This window comes from Triturus cristatus, chromosome 2_1 (assembly GCF_964204655.1).
Source record: "Triturus cristatus chromosome 2_1, aTriCri1.1, whole genome shotgun sequence".
NCBI lineage: Eukaryota > Metazoa > Chordata > Amphibia > Caudata > Salamandridae > Triturus > Triturus cristatus.
This window is the reverse complement of record NC_140581.1, coordinates 33,144,158-33,161,181: the sequence shown is the minus strand read 5'-3', so window position 1 is coordinate 33,161,181 and position 17,024 is coordinate 33,144,158. Positions and strand designations below refer to the sequence as shown.

The window sequence follows — 17,024 nt, the reverse complement described above, 5'->3', positions numbered from 1 at the left end:
GTGTGGTAGGTAGCTTGTGTCGCTCGGTTTGGGCATGAGCATGTCTTGTCGCCGGTGAACGGTGAAGTTGGTGGCCTGTCTTCCCAGCAGTCTTGTTTGGTGTGAGCATTTTAGGTTTACATTGGTTGGTGATTACATTAACCTTTCACTTGCGGTCAGAGAAAGTAGACAATCTGGTTGGATACAGTGCTTGATGTGGGACATGGGGCAATAAGCCGGCAAACATGAAGCGCATACATCTTCATCCGGAAGGGGGATGCAGATGTGTCCGTTCTGTTTGGACAAATGCTCCCGTAGTAAGAGTTCCGTGGGTTAGCCGTGCACGGCAAGGATCTGGGGGTAACCAGCATTGGTTTGCTTCCTGGGTTTGTAAAGTTGATCAGATGGGCCAAGCTGTCCTGCTAAGCACCGTGCATTATCTATACACCGTTTAATACTAGCACAGGCCCTATGCACAGTTACTATTGGGTTCTGATTCCTCTTCTCCTGCACAACATCACATATTTGTACATCCAGGACACATGTTATATGTTCCACCGACCCTGATGAGAGGTAACAATACATCTTCAGCGATGTAAATCATTACGGGTCTAGAGGGGCGAGTAGTGGGTGCAAGAAGACACCTGTAGCAGGGAGTGCCGTGAGGAGTTGGTGTGGAAATAGGACTTGTAGGTCCCACTGGGTACCTGCCACCTGGCCACTGCAGGTTGTTGATGTTGATCTCTAAGGGCTTAGTAGGGGTCATGACAAAATAAACCTGGGGGGTGTGGTGGTGGTGGTGGTGGTGGTGGTCCCTACGTCATTTCACAGTATTCCCCTGGTCGGGTCTGTCTAACGATCATCTCCAAGGGCTTTAATTTTCAGCCTCTCCTGTCTCTGCCATACAGTGAGTAGGTTAGCCTTGGATTTAATTAGTGCTGCAATGGCCCTCTAATTCTATATTACAGCAGCTAGTCTACCGGTGTTTTTTGGACCATCGTTAGCACCAGCAGCGGCGCACATGGGTAGCAGTAAAGATTCCTTTTATTTCACCTGGGATTGGGGCTGGCAATGTCCTCAAACTTTGCAGCCAGATACTGAATAGGCAAAGTCTTACCTGTGATTGGGCAACGCGGACTCAGCAGTAAAGCTAGCTAAGTTTCAGCATAATCCTGGTATACCGTCCGTGAAAAACGTAAGGTTACGGGCTACACACGAATGGGCACTTTGTCAGCTGGGGCGTGAGTGTGCCATTCCCCAGAGGGTGCGGGTTGCCTTGATAGTACCGATATGGAGGTGATGAAGGACCAATACGGACAAGCACCAGAGCACATTTTGCAGTCATAATTAAGAGTAAATTGATTGCATGTTACCTTGGGAGTTGTCAGTGAACGTTTGGACTTTTAGATGTGTTTCCAGCTCAGGCATGCCCAAGTATGGGTTAAGGTGCCTGAAGTCTGCCCTGAGATACAAGTTCACAGGCATGTGGAGTGGCAGAACTGAAAAGGGATTGTGTTTGACCTCTGGTCACAGGTTCAGATCCTGGTAGGTCTACTTAGCTTTTCATCCTTCTGAGGTCGATGTAACGAGTACCATTGAGTTGAGTAACAATAACATGTGCAAATTCTCCCGCACTCAGCCTTGGCTGGCAGCCATGCAGGTTGTGGAGATGGTCACCCTACTAGTGTCTATGGGCCATAAGATTTGGGAAACACCGGAGTTAAGCACATACGGGCTACAAAGTATTAAAAACTAAATTAAAAAAAAAAACTGCATTCCCAGTATTCACAAAAAAAAGGGCAGGTATTTAGACATATGATTACCCTTGGGGGCACACGGTCCGGTCTGCTCCCTGGTAGACTAGCAGAAGTTTGGGAGGACAAGGCGTCACCTAGGGTGGTGGCTGGCTGAATGCGATGGACCAGTTTTGGCTGAAGGGTATTCTGATACTCAGCTGGAAGATATATGTGTGGCCCAGCGGGTTGGGTCGCCACTTACCTGGTTCTTCGGGAGAGGGGTACTCTCTGGTTCTTGCGGACAGCATGCCCCTTACTAGTTTCAGGCTGAACGGGTAATCGGGCATGATTATTATGACAGGCAATGCAGGTCCTGACAGGTGCTTTGGCAGTCATTCCTTTGGCAGGGGTAGCAGACTCAGAGTTCTGGGAGGGCTTTTGGAGCGCACCATGCAGCTGGGATGATGGGAATCCCATGGTTTTATAGGTACAGATGTCGGTGGCCACCCAAGGGAGTGGCTGGATTTACAGGTTAGGTGAATCATGTACAGGCGAACTTTGAGTTGTTCAAAGGCACCCTGTGAGGCACCAGAGGTGTTGGGGTGCATTGTTGTGCAACTAGGTGGCAAGCTGGATTAGTTGTTTAATATGGCGTGCAGTGCTCATTAAAGGACGCTAGCAACCAAACATTTCTTTATTTTGCCAGGATCTAAGATCTGGGCTAGGGCCGTTCATGCGTCCAGTGTGTGGCGCAAATAGGGCGGAATCCAATAAATGGAGGCATGGGGTTTTCCACCACTTAACTTGGTTGGGGGGCCCAGGCATGCGCGACCACAGCTTGGAGTAGAAGCTGCGGCACACTACTGAGATAATTTGGGGGGGGGGGTCCCAGGCATTCGCTGGAACAGCTTGCTCTAGAAGCTGTCAAAGTCTGGGGGGGGGGGGGGTGTTCTCCCTTCCCATCATTTTGGTTATACACTGGGGAGACATGAGTTGACTCTCCTGGGTAGGAAGACACTGCTGTAAAAATTTGAAGTCCTCCATGCGTAAGATGAGCAGCCAATTGGGGGGCAGATGAGTTATAGGGGTCAGGGATAACCCCTCGTTTAGTATGGCGAAGAGCCGGGCCAGGGGAGGCCAGGAATCCTCTTGCAGGAAAGCTAACAGTGACATGCGTAAAATTTACTGTACAGAGGTGGTCTAGCTTTATCAGGCATGGGTTTTGCATGCCAAGTACACAGGGTGTTTTGATTAAGAGGGGTTTCACCTGGCCAGAGTGAACAGGGACCTTGTACCTGGGGGAGGCCTGGGAATCAGCAGGATATAGGTAAAGATGCCTACCTTGGTGGGGTGACGGCCACACCCAGTGCTGTGGCGGAGTTACAGGGCGATCCAGAGGCTGTAAGGTACAGAAAGGTACCCTCTGCAGGAGCACAGTAAGGGTGCTAAAGCCAATTATCCCCAGGGAGGTCTTCGCGTTGGACCCTGGAGGAGCGACAGCTCCCCGTTAGTCCTACGTGCGGTTGTAGACCTGATGAACCGGGGGTTGCCTGCAACGCTCCGCCCCCCTTAGCTGGGGGGCGTGAGTAAGGGGGTGGACTGGTGGTCCACCGGTGGGAGGGGCTATCCCCTCCCCCAAATCTAACAAACACCTGTTGGCTTGGGACACAGTGTATTTTTGCTCATCAGGTGGGCAGGCAGCGAGGGGCTGCCTGCCCTGGGATCGCCCGTAAGATAACTCACCATGTTGGCATATTTGTTATGCAAATAAACCTGCAGCAATTTTCTCCACTAAGAATGTGTCTTGTCTGATTATTTCTCCATGTTATTGCTGTGGGAGGGATGGGGAGTGTTGCCGATATTGGCACTATGTGACATACAAGCAGAGCGGATCCAAAAGTCTGTGGAGCAGGGTGTGAATTTGGGGTGTCGTTGCTGGACCTTTTAGAACCCAAGCATTGGATGTAGACGAGCCTCAAAGCTTAAGCTAGATGCCTGGCGTGTCTGCTCGAGGTTTTCTTGAGCCCTCGAGCCAAAAACAAGCCCAGCTTTGGCCTCCCACCCAAAGAATTAAATAAATAAAAAATAACCTTTGATGTAAAAGTGGAGAATGGCACAAACAAATAGTGGGAATTCCTAGCTTTCCCCGCTTGACCAAATGGTGCGATCCTAGGCACATATCAGGCAGTTACCCGTGTCAATCTAACTGTCTACACATGCTGATTAGAAGGCGCGCTCACATGACAGCTTGTAGCATACATGTGCATATGAGGGCCTGCCGCATGCGTGCCGCTGTCAGTGCGCAGGGATCCCTCTGTCAGCCATCTCCCGCGCGGCCATCTGGGACCCGCTGATATTGATGACATTTTGCAGGTCCCCTGGTCCAAGGCTCCGAGGAGGGAAGGCTGATGGGCTCTGACTAAGTCTGGGTTTGAGGCTCATGTTAAATCGTTAATAATCATTGGGCTGTGTGTTATGAATGGGCGCTATGTAATCCTCTGTGTATGACTTGGCGAAAGGTGCTCCATCCTTTCCCGTTTCTTGACAACTTCTTCCGTGTACCGTGTTATCGGCTGCTGGTACTCTTTCTCTTCGTACATCGCTTTCCTCTTCACTTTTTCTCTCTCCCAATTCGTGTCTTTTCACTCTTTTTCGATATCTTCTTCTCCCCCTCTTTTTATCAGTCTCTCGCTTGCTCTATTCTTCTCTATCTGTTTTCCTTTCTCCTTCTCTCTCGCTGTCTTTTTCTTTCTGCTTTTTTTTCTCTATCTGTCTTTGTCTGTATCTCCCTCACTCTATCTGCCTTTCTCTCTTTTTCGCTTTCTCTTTCTCTCTCACACTGTTTTACTGTTTTTCTCTCTGCATAACTCTCTTACTTTTCTCTGTCTCTCCCTCTCACTTGCATCATCTTTTCAGTACACTAGGTGTGACATTCTGTGTGTGTCAGTAGAAGTGCATAGTCCATTTCAATATCATAATTAAACATTAACATGTTTCTTGCATATCTTATTGATTGTTTTACGGATGAACATTTAAATTATGTTAAATCCTGGATTTTTCGTGGTCTCTGAAATTTGAAATTTCAACCCTGCAGCTCTCACCTGCACAGCACCATCCCTACTTACGAGATCTGGTCAGTAACGGACACGCGCTATGCAATGCAATAGGTGTTGCTTTTGGTATTTTAAATAACAATGGCTTTTAATTTTTTAAAAGGCATTGCCATTTACAATGCCAATAGCTCCAAAATTTACAGTTGCGAGACATATTGCATTGTTAATGTTTACAAAGTGAAACCAACTGCAGTACTAAGCACTTGTTACTACCAGGACAGTAGCCCCTGCACCCCTCCTAGAGCCTGCCCATCAGTGATAATCAACAGATTGTTGCCACCCACCCACTCCCTCCTTGTCCTCTTCGGCCTGCCCCACCCCCAACCATTGAAGTGCATGGAGTTTTGTAACTCCTCCCAGGGGCCACTGTTTGTGCCCCAAAAGGGAGCGGGAGCTAGCATCCCTGGGTATGCAATGGAGAGGAAGCTAGCATCCCTGGGTATGCAAAGGAGAGGGGAAGCTAGCATCCCTGGGTATGCAAAGGAGAGGGGAAGCTAGCATCCCTGGGTATGCAAAGGAGAGAGGAAGCTAGCATCCCTGGGTGTGCCAAGGAGAGGGGAAGCTAGCATCCCTGGGTGTGCCAAGGAGAGGGGAAGCTAGCATCCCTGGGTGTGCCAAGGAGAGGGGAAGCTAGCATCCCTGGGTGTGCCAAGGAGAGGGGAAGCTAGCATCCCTGGGTGTGCCAAGGAGAGGGGAAGCTAGCATCCCTGGGTGTGCCAAGGAGAGGGGAAGCTAGCATCCCTGGGTGTGCCAAGGAGAGGGGAAGCTAGCATCCCTGGGTGTGCCAAGGAGAGGGGAAGCTAGCATCCCTGGGTGTGCCAAGGAGAGGGGAAGCTAGCATCCCTGGGTGTGCCAAGGAGAGGGGAAGCTAGCATCCCTGGGTGTGCCAAGGAGAGGGGAAGCTAGCATCCCTGGGTGTGCCAAGGAGAGGGGAAGCTAGCATCCCTGGGTGTGCCAAGGAGAGGGGAAGCTAGCATCCCTGGGTGTGCCAAGGAGAGGGGAAGCTAGCATCCCTGGGTGTGCCAAGGAGAGGGGAAGCTAGCATCCCTGGGTGTGCCAAGGAGAGGGGAAGCTAGCATCCCTGGGTGTGCCAAGGAGAGGGGAAGCTAGCATCCCTGGGTGTGCCAAGGAGAGGGGAAGCTAGCATCCCTGGGTGTGCCAAGGAGAGGGGAAGCTAGCATCCCTGGGTGTGCCAAGGAGAGGGGAAGCTAGCATCCCTGGGTGTGCCAAGGAGAGGGGAAGCTAGCATCCCTGGGTGTGTCAAGGAGAGGGGAAGCTAGCATCCCTGGGTGTGCCAAGGAGAGGGGAAGCTAGCATCCCTGGGTGTGCCAAGGAGAGGGGAAGCTAGCATCCCTGGGTGTGCCAAGGAGAGAGGAAGCTAGCATCCCTGGGTGTGCCAAGGAGAGAGGAAGCTAGCATCCCTGGGTGTGCCAAGGAGAGAGGAAGCTAGCATCCCTGGGTGTGCCAAGGAGAGAGGAAGCTAGCATCCCTGGGTATGCCAAGGCGAGGGAGCTAACACCCCTGCGTATGCAAGGGAGAGGGAGCTAACACCCCTGCGTATGCAAGGGAGAGGGAGCTAACATCCCTGGGTATGCAAAGGAGAGGGATCTACGTTGGTTGTTGCTCTGTGCAGTTTTATTTCATGGACTCTGAGACCAAGAGAACCGGGTGGGAGATGTGCATCAGACGTTTGACGTTTTGGACTTTATCTGTGAGCCGAACCCAAAAAGCAGGCTAACGCGCCAGAGGAGTGACTATTCCTCAAGCTGGTGAGGAATGAAGTTGAAATCTAAGGAGTCCATTGCCAACTATAAAAGCCTCATAAGTGCATGAAGGAAAGGTTTGACCCATAGTGTAACGTCGACTATGAAAGAAACGCGCCCAACATGTCCTCTCAAAGGGCTGATAAGTCACTAGATCTTTTTGCCACACGACTGTGAAGGCTGGTAACAGATTGTGACTTTGATCAATTCAACACTGGAGAGTCAAAATGGCTGCAAATTATTGAAGGCGCTATTGAACAGTTCTGTAAAAAGATCCGACCGAAAGCATACACCCATGACTGAATACTACCTATGGCAAGGACGGGTGCTGGAGCTGCAACAAATGCAATAAATAATGACAAACGATGACACTAGACCAAGTATACTGCCGCTGACCGAGGCACCCGCAGGGGGCCTAAAGAGGTCGGCGCTATAGTATAGTCTGGGCACCCACACCCCCCGCCCCCTCTGAGGGGGCAGGGACTCAGTTTGTAGTCTCCTTCCCCCCCCTACATCCTGCCCGGTCATGACGCGAGGGGCGTCACTTCCTGGGCGTCTGGATATATCCCTTCCCCACCATGTTGGCGACCTCTGTCGCCAAGCACGCAGTCTGGGTCATCAGTCCCGTCGTGCTGCATGCCTTGTGGACGTGCGGTCGTTGCGTCGTGTCCGTCCACGTTGCATATTGGCTGCAGCACCCGCTGCAGGCTGCCCTTGGGTGGGTCGGCCGTGCATGTGGGTTCAGCGGGAAGGGGGCAGGGGTTAGGGAATCTGGGTCCTACCGCCTCACTTGACATCCAACGGGCAGCATTAGGAGGTAGGAGCGGCAAGAGCGCCCTCAACAGCCTTGTGCCCCGTTCAGGCAGGGCAGCGCCTAGGGGCCAGCACAGCACAGCACTGGCTGCCCGGCGCTACCCCATGTAGAGCTCCAAGTCACCAGGTAGTGGCGCAGCCCCTTCTGGTCCCAGAAGCTCCGATCTCTCTCTCTCCTCCCCCCGCAGGCCGCGGCCATGCATGTCGGCAGCGTGGGGATTCAGCCCCGATTTGTATGCAAGTGGGGGTGGCACGGTGGGGGGAGGAAGTCCTTGCAAGTATGTGAGGCCGGAGCATGGTGGTATCGCCTCCCCCTGCTCCAGCCTCTATCACGGTATCCTACCTGGAATGGGGCACGGCTCCGAGCGATCGGCGGCGCGTGATGTGCAGCGGCAGTTCTATGCGGAGGGCAAGTTCGACCCCTGCAGGGTCTGATGGTGGTGGGATATGGCGCGCGGGCTTGGAGGTTGGGTGCTAAGGGCATGGGTTGCGTTAATTCTCCGCCGATGTGTCAGTCCGCAACGGACCACCAGGGGTCAGCCTCTGCTGCCACGCTGGGAGCCCGGCGCGGCACTTCCCAGATGTGCGAGTGGGCCGGCAGCCACGTTTCTTGCCTGTGACACAGGGTCTTGCTTCCCCCTTCCCTAGGTTACTTTGCGTGTGTGCCGGGAGCAGGATTGCAACTGTAGGGCCTAAGTGCAGTTGTTACGAAGGTTGTGGTCCCTGAGTCGCATATTTCCGGCAGAGCAGCACGTCTTGCCAAGGGCCTAGCTGCACGGTCCAGGGAGGGGGGACCAATCGGAACACCAAATGGGGGGCCGCGGGCTTACTAATTGAGAGCCCCTGCCGCTCGGAGGAAGGCCTGTGGCGGGGCCCTCCCCATGTAATAGGCTGTTAACTGAGGTTGTTAATACATCCAGTTGCACTCCGGTTCTGTCATCAGCTTGCATATGTGCAAGTCGAAGGGCGAGAATCAAGTGAAATCCATTGGTGTTATCCCGCAGTAGGTGCACTTTAAATACTCATGCCTGTTCTCTGCTTCAGGATCGAACCCTAGGTGCAAATTATGTTTGGGCGTAAGATCTTGCGCTGATAACGTTGGCGCTCAGTAGCGGGTTTGAGTCTCAGCGAGGGACAACATCCTGCGGTTCGGGCCAAATCACTTCAGCGCCGGGCCTACTAATAAAATAATGCACATGTCCAGGTTGGGGTTCTTGTATAGCCGTTCGAGTCAGCAGTCCGATCCCTCGTCTCCTTATTGCAGCCCGGCTATTATAAGCTTGTTTATACTATTCTCCAAGCCAATTAATAGCTTTAGTTGTATCGCCGATATATCTACCACTGGTATTGTGGTAACAGAACCAAGGGCTGCCCTGCTTGCAGTGGTTTTAAATATATGCCAGTGAATCCGTGATTCAATAATGAGTTGGGGCTTTTCTCGTTCTGGTCCCTTAAGTCCTCTCATATGATTTGCAAATGTTGAAGTGGTTGGGCTAATGTTTTGTCCAACAAAAATCCACATCTTTTACCTTTTCTCAGGCCAGAGGTGGGAAATCCTAGCCCTCTTGCACCATTAACATTTCAGGTACTGTACTTGCGATTGCCCTGGGTCGGTGACACTTGTTTGCAAGTTGTTGGAACCGAACAGCACTCGCCCAAGAATAAATGATTAAAATACGGCACAGTGCACTGGTCTGTCAACTCGGACAGCGAGAGCGTGGCTCGCCAGGTGTCAAGCGTCTGTTGTAGAAGGTGCATTTTAAGCTACATATTCAATAGAGCTGAGCCATCCTTATTCCGTGCAAAGTCGATAAACTGAATCCCGTTGTGTTGTGTGTGGGGTGTATACATTTTAGGTATGATGAACACTTGCCAGGATATATGTCATATAGCAATTCAAAGGCCGCAGAAATGGCACCGCAGGCTCGTCTGATGTGCAGGCCCCCATTTCACTGGAGCTCCCAAGATATTGCCGCTTTCGCAGGCACAGTGCAAACATACATTAAATTACATTTCCTGGCACTTAGCACGCGCTCTCTAAAACGCGTGCCCCCAAACCTGGCCTTCACCCATCTCTAAAGCTGGGTGCCCCTGAGTGCAGCCAGTTTCTTAATTTGGGAAAACAAGAGTATATTATATAGTAAATGTGTTTATCATGAGGTTACCGCGGTTGGTTTTACCCACTGCCCCTTCCAGCACTGCCAAATACAATTCCTCTATGCAATGGGGACATATTGGACTATTCAAGGTCACTATAAGCTGTAAGGATGGCCTGGACCAGCTGGTTTTAGGGTGTTTTGTAAAGTATATTCAACTTTGGTGGTTTAGCTCGGCTGTAAAATAGATGACAGCACTACCACCTGGTAGTCTTACTAAATGCTGGCACCCAACACCGGCACAAAGTAAGCCCTGCTATTGCACAGCTTGGTGGTGCCTGTCAGTGCTGAGCGGCAAAGATGTGGCCCGCACAGCCGGGAGGGGAACTAGCTAGAGGAGGGGGGAGCGGCAAAGATGTGGCCCGCACAGCCGGGAGGGGAACTAGCTAGAGGAGGGGGGAGGTTTTGAAAGATTCCTGCCATTCTTACTCTGCCCCTTCCCGCCACCTTCCCTGGCACTCCCGAAGTAGAAGTCTGCCAAGCTTGTGTGAAATTTTAAGAAAATAGAATACTGCGCAAACAAAGAGTCTGATAGTATTTTGAGATGAAAACTGCATATTCGGAGATGGTGATGTGTTTTCATAACACAGCAGCAGCTCACTAAGATTACTGTAAATGTGACTCTACTACTTGGCATATAGTGGGTCCCACTATAGTCACATTAAAAGCGTTTGAGTGAAGTTGTAAGTGTGGAACACATGGCCCAAGCGGGACCATTCTTAAAGATGGGCAATTCGAAAGGTGGTCAAAGCCTCCTTATGCATCGGGTTAAATCATTCAGGAAGGCAGCTACTTTGAAGACAAGATTGCCACTATTCAGAATTCCTTTCCCAGCAACATTAACCCTGTCTATTTGGAATCATGTATAGTTAGTTCTAATCATACTAAGGTCTTTTCTAACTTTGAGGTGATTACCCCGGAACATTCGCTGGCAGAATTACTTAAATGTAAATCTGGTTCCCCTTTGGACCCTTGGCCGGCAAAACAGTATAAATCCTTAGCCCCCCTGCTCAATCCCTTTTTAAACGAAATCTGGAACGACTCTCTCCAGACAGGAATCTATCCCGACTCCTGGAAGCACGCCAGATTGGTTCCCATTCTTAAAAAAGCAAATGCTGATCCCTCCGAACCAGCTAATTACCGTCCCATCTCCCTGCTAAAGTGCTGGAGAAACTTGTACAACGACAACTGGCTGGTTTCTTGGAAACTAATGGTGCCTTCCACAACTCACAGCACGGCTTTAGGTCGGATTATAGTACCGAATCCGCCCTCATTGAGATGGCTGACGCCATTAGATGGAAGTTAGATGAGGGATCTAGAGCGGTGTTGGTGTTGCTCGACTTGTCGGCAGCATTCGACAGTCTCCCACCCCGTCCTCCTTGACCGACTGCAGGCAAAAGGCATACAAGGCAAGGCCTTGGAATGGTTTGCCTCTTTTCTGTCCAATCGGACACAGGCAGTATTCACTCCCCCTTTTACCTCAGACTGTCGCCCCCTCAGGTGGGGTGTCCCCCAGGGCTCCTCACTGAGCCCCCTCCTGTTCAATGTTTATTTTTCCCCTCTGGCCGAGATTATCGCTCAATCTGGAAACCAGGCCACTTCCTATGCTGATGATATACAGCTTCTGTTTTCATTTGACTCCCCCTCTCAATCTACCTTTGACCTGTTGAAAAACTGCCTCTGTAACATCGCTAGCTGGATGGACAACAATTCCCTCCGGCTTAACGCTGGCAAAACCGAGGTTATATTTTTCCATCAGCTTTCACCTCTGGACCCTAACCTATGGTGGCCTCTCGAACTGTGGTTATCTGGGATACCAATCTCTTTTCAAAAACAAATCCAGTCGGTATCCGCGGCCTGTTTATCTAAGATGAGGATGATGAAAAAATTCAACAATTTCCTCCCGAGCCAAACTAGGAAAACTATTGTGCAGGCTCTAATCACTTCCCATCTATATTACGCCAACGGACTGTACCTTGGTCTCTCCCTGGGCCTCCAGCGTCGCCTCCAGACAGTCCAGAATGCTGCTGTCCGTCTGGTCTGTGGGCTCCCCCTTCGTGAACGTATCACTCCCCATCGACATAGGTTGCACTGGCTCCCGGTTCACAAAAGGGCGGAATTTAAGGCACTTACCCTTGCTCATCGCGCGATCAAGGGAAAGGGCTCCGCATACTTATCCTCCTGCCTTCGTCCATATGGCAATACCAGACTTCTCCGCTCGAGCTCCAAACATCTCCTTTCTACCCACAGAGTTAAAAAAGCTCGTTCTGGGGGGAAAACATTCCAAGTCTGTGCTTCCTTCCACTGGAACAAGCTACCCTTGTCCATTCGGACCATCCAGGAGGAACTTCCCTTCCGAAGAGCTCTGAAAACCTTTCTCTTCTGTTGATACCAACTGAGTTCAGACACAGCTTCAGCTCTCACATAAGCGCCGGGACACCCCGTTGGGGTATCTGTGCGCTATACAAGTTTCCCAAATAAATAAATAAATCTTCATCACAGGATGCACTGTCTATGCAGGTTGCGGCATTTGATTCATTATCACAGCGGGTAGCACTGCTCGATCCCCGACGTTGAGTGGGTTGCCTACGCTCCAGCATGTTTCCTTGTTTCGCTGCCTTTTGCCGGTATGGCCTCTTAGGGATTTCTTTACAGTCCTCCATCTTCGTGGAGGCAGTTTTGGGCTTGAGGTTGGGCAGCGGTGGTTTGGGATGCCGCTAGCGCGGCGAGACTACCAGTGCAGTAGCTGCATTTGTTTGGAGACAGCAGGGGGGCACCGGCACCACCAGGTGACTTGGGAACGGTAAGCCAGTTGAGTCCCAGGACCGGCTCTGCACCAAGGGCCCGGGGCGGGTCACTGGGTTCACCATGCCAGTGTATGGCCTTATAGGGCGCAGGGCAGCCGCGATTTAACTAGGGTCTCTTATCGGTGGTTCCTGAGATGGAGCCTTGCATCTGGTCAGGGAACTTGCACATTGCCCCATTGAGACGCTTCCGGGAATGCTCCTCCGCCTCGCCTGATTTGGCCCATCTAGTTTGACCCCAAAACTTAGGGAGAATCCAAGTAGTAATATGGCCCTTCATGGTACATCTACCTCTGCGTTGACTATCAACGTGTTTGGGACACCGGGGCAGAAGATGCCCCTTCAAGTCTCAGGTTCTAACCCATAGACGGATAAACCAGGGGGCAGACAAGTCTGCTGTAACCATGCGGTAACATTCAGAGTAAATACCGGCCACAGCCTACTTTATTCTCAGGGGGCACTCAAGCTTAGTGCAGGGGGCGTTGTCCATGGGTGGATCCTTCAGCGGTGCCTTGGGGAGTGACTTGCGCAGGGGTTTGGTTTTTGTGGTGCCTTTTCTTTGGAGTTGGGATGTCTGGTGCAACCTCGGTGTCCTGTCCGGCGCCTGGGTGGCGTGCGCCGTGAGAAGCCTGTTTCGTATTAATGCATTGAGCAAAGATTTCGCCGCTTGGCCAGCAAGGTCCTCTGGCCACCAGGAGTTATGCATGTGGCCCTTCGCAATGTCCTATGGATGAATGTGCTAGTGATGACAAACGGTAAAATGGTGGTCGGTACTGGCCGGGGCTTTACAAGTATGGTGTCCGCTTCCTCACCTAATACTGGTGCATTATCGGCCTAGATGCCAAGTATACTTCATTGGGCTCTGCTCACACCTAAGTGGGCCAAGACCACACAAAGCACAGGATGAGTCATATACATTGCGAATTATGAGAACTATGCCAGAGGTAGCGAAGATGACAGCACAGACTTGGTCAGTGATATCATGGGTCATCTTTTGTCCCTATATAGGCAAAAGTTACAGACAGGCTCTGTTTTGCTAAGAATAGTTACTAGTCTCCGCATGTGCCTCTTTCGCAGTACAACAAGGTCTATTTTGTCTCCAACGGGGGGATTGTGCGCCGCTATTCCGCTCCCAACGGGCTCCTGTTTTCGGTATCTGGCTCACGTGCAGGTGACCTGCCTGGCTGTTGCGGAAGTAGATTATTGTATTGGTCCCAATCGCGGTTAAGCTTACTACTCATCGTAGGGAGTCAATCCATGCAGTGTTCAACACGTTAAGGTGACAGTCCAACCAGTCCTGAATGGAGGCATGTTTATCTGCTACGCAGCGAAGCCTGAATTCGACTTCTGTTATCTTAGGCAACTAACAAGCATAGAGAGAGCCAATGGTATTGGCGTGTTGTAGGTGTACTGTGGTTTGGTAGTACTTATACTGCGCCAGAAGCCACAAATTAACAGTTGCCTTTGCCACCGGTTTACTGCCCAAGGGTGAGAAAGTATAATTTACACTAACTCAGGAAATTTCAGCGCAGAGAGAGGCACTGCAAAATAATGACTGCCTTGGGCAATTGGCTACGAGGGCCTTCATGGTGAACACCTCGGGGTACCTTATAGAATCAGGTCCATGTTCACGGGGTGGGCATTTATTTGCAGCCAAGGCCAGGTATAAGGTCGCTTCAGTTAAGACATAAGCACCCGCGATTTTCAAGGGCAGCAGGCGGGTGGTGGTAGTTGTCAGCTAACAAGTGTGCTGGGGCGCCCTTTAATAATGCGTAATAGGTTCAAGATGTCTCTCTGACGTACAGCTGGGTGGAGCCAGTCCCATTTAGATGCAATAAGACGCACAGGATCCAACTGGTTTGCATTAGGCCATGGCTGAGAGGGGGGGGTGGGGGCGGAGAGAGCTAAAGTACGATGATGGATCAAACCCAGATCAGTTGACTGGGGGTGAGTGCTTGCCATGTCAACACTCCATCCAACATCCCCTTTGGCATCACTTTGTTCGCCCTAGTAGGCAGGGTATGCCCAGACGTGGGTCCCCTGCTCACTTTGCCTCTGGATTCAAGATAGCCGGCTGATGAGGGTTAGGAACCCGAAACCGGCCAGGAGGCGTTTTCCGGCCCAGGGAAGACATGGCTTGGCAGTTCGAGCTGGACTGCTCCCAGGAGGCACAGGGTCCGACTGATTTGCGCATGGACAGGTCTGAACCGGGGTGGTGGAGTCATCTATAGAAGGAGGATGATTTAAACCCAGATCAGTTGACTGGGGGTGAGTGTTTGATGTGCTCAAACACTCCGTCCAACAGCCCCTTTGGTACCGCCCAGTCCCATTCAGCAGTACGCCGGGGTGAAAGTGGTGTGCTCCTCCTGGTTCCATGACCCAGGCGGTGCGTGGCATCTCTCACATCAAATGTTAGGCACCATACTAAAGACAGGGCGAACGTATCAAATCAGACAGATTCTCGAAGTAGGTATGCCTAGGGGGCTTCACCAGAGGGCGCTGGCGGGCGAAATTCCCATAAGGAATAAGAGATGCAGGGCAAGGCTGGAGGGCAGCCTTGCTCATTGCCTCATACGCATAGTTATGGACACTCCTGTGCCCCTTGATTTAGCAAGCAAAGGGACTGGGCCAAGGTTAAGTATATCCTTCTCGCCCTAATAGCCTAAGTATGCAAGCGGGGGTATGAGCGGTCTCCTGACAAGTAAGCTGCTGTCCCAGAGAAGGGAGACACAAGAGTTCAGATGCACACAGGCTAGAAGGGTGGTAGCTAGTGTGATCAGAAATAGGTTAAGGGATACAGGTTGAGGGCAGGAGGGTCCTTGCCCTTGGTGACGCACTTCTAGCTACTAACACTCCTGGGCGTCACGAGTTAGCAAGCATAAGGACTGTTCCAAGGTGAAGTATAATCCTCCTTGCCAGAATAGCCAAAGTAGGCAGGTGGGTGGTGGAGTGGGCACCCAGCAAGTGGGCTGCTGTCCCATGGATGGGTCACGCAGGTGTCCAAGCACACACGGTGCTAGAAGGACGGCAGCTAGGTGAGATTGGCAAATAGATGGGGCAATGTGAGCCTTGGTGTCTGCAATTTTCCCGCCCAGAGTTGGCTCGGGCGAGGCATGTGATGCAGCGGAACTTACCCGCTTGGGGGTGAATAGTTCCTTGTACAACTTCTCAGGCCAAAAGGGCATCATGTTTCAGCAGACACTAGCTGACTCAGGCTAATGTCAAGGGCTCCTGGGAGATAGATGGGGCATCGATATCCAGTAGGGATGTCCCTTCATCTAGGTTTGCAGGAGGCTCCAGACAGACGATCTAGTGGGCAAGACTATAGCTATTGGGAGGGGGGGCCCTGACGGCGACGACGGCCGCCTCCAGAGCTGTGGCGGAGTTACAGGGCGATCTGGAAGCAAATGGGTACAGAAGGGTACCTCTGCGCGGTACCATGGTGGATGCCAGAGCCAAATCATAGGAGCCTCATGGGAGGTTGCTGGAAAACCGTGTCGGCGCCCCGCTAGTCCTTCGGGCAGTTGTGGGCCTGAACAACTGGGGGTTTGCTATGCGACGCTCTGCCCTGAAAGGGGCGTGAGTAAGAAGGTACCAACGGTTACGTGATCTGAGAAGAGGATCACTAGTAAGGGGCAGCATTAGCGGGGTTCGCCCCGGTGCTGCCTGGCTCATCAGGCGGGCAGGCGGCCTAGTTGGTTGCCTGCCCTTGGATCGCCCGTAAGATAACCCACCATATTACATAACGGTGTATGTAATAAACCTGCAGCAATTTTACCCAAACAAATATCTGTGTTGTGTGTTGATTCTTGGGAAATGTATACATTGTTGGAGGGGTGTAAAAGGATGCCAATGACAATACTATGCCTGGGGGAGGCAAGTGACCGGGCTGTCTGCAACACCACCCAAGAGCAGCACCGCCTGCTGTCGCTGTGGATTGCCCCATCGCTGGGCATGTGCCCACGGGAGGGTTTGATAAAGGGGTTGGAAAGGCAGCAAGGACAACTATTTTGCTAGTGTAAGTAAAGCAAGGCATCCGAAGCCTGAAAGTGTGGTGTCAGACAGGCAGAAGATAAAACGCACTTGCAACGTCAGACAAATGGATGCATAGAACCAGGCTCCTGTGCTCAGTCATTCCCAGGAAGGGCAGGTGGGGAGTATCTGTACCTCATGGCTGAGGCATCTGAGCGGCAATGGGAACTCATTCAAATGCTGGCGGAAAAGATGAAGCAAACACCACAATGCACCTCAAAGTGGGGACTCAGTGATGTTTGCACTGCACAGCGGTGCAGCCTGCATCGTAATAGGGAGAACCAGCCACTCCAGTGCCCTTCCAGGAAGGACGCCTTCCAACGGGTCACAAACCCAGGGAAGTTCGAGACACAAACGTGTGGCATGAAATCCCTGCAAGAAGAACTTGTCGCAAAGAAAGGTTCCGGTGCAGTATCTTGTGGGATGATCGACGTCCCCGCAGGGGACCCACATAAGAGGGTGGCCCCTTTAGTGCCACAGGATGGCACACTGGACAGCCTAGTGTCTGGAGACCCCTTTGGGGTCCCGCTCGTCACTTCCGGCCAAGGTGGGGGAAGGGGAGAGGTATAAGTTCCTTCCCTGCCCACCTGGTGCCCTCTTTGTCCCTCACCCTGAAACCGTTTCGGTG

At 51.7% G+C, this 17,024-nt stretch overlaps 1 protein-coding gene and 1 long non-coding RNA gene across 3 annotated transcripts in view; one reads left to right on the top strand and one right to left on the bottom strand.

Annotated features, from left to right (window-relative positions):
• The window catches only part of LOC146863656 (uncharacterized), a 48,858-nt gene extending 40,963 nt beyond the window's left edge, over positions 1–7,895 (bottom strand). The window contains exon 1 of the long non-coding RNA XR_014969070.1: positions 7,748–7,895. This is a non-coding gene — a long non-coding RNA (uncharacterized LOC146863656). The remainder of the gene's footprint in view (positions 1–7,747) is intronic.
• Positions 1–17,024, top strand: part of LOC146863655 (long-chain-fatty-acid--CoA ligase ACSBG2-like) — a 797,459-nt gene that overhangs the window by 423,622 nt on the left and 356,813 nt on the right. The window lies entirely within an intron of this gene.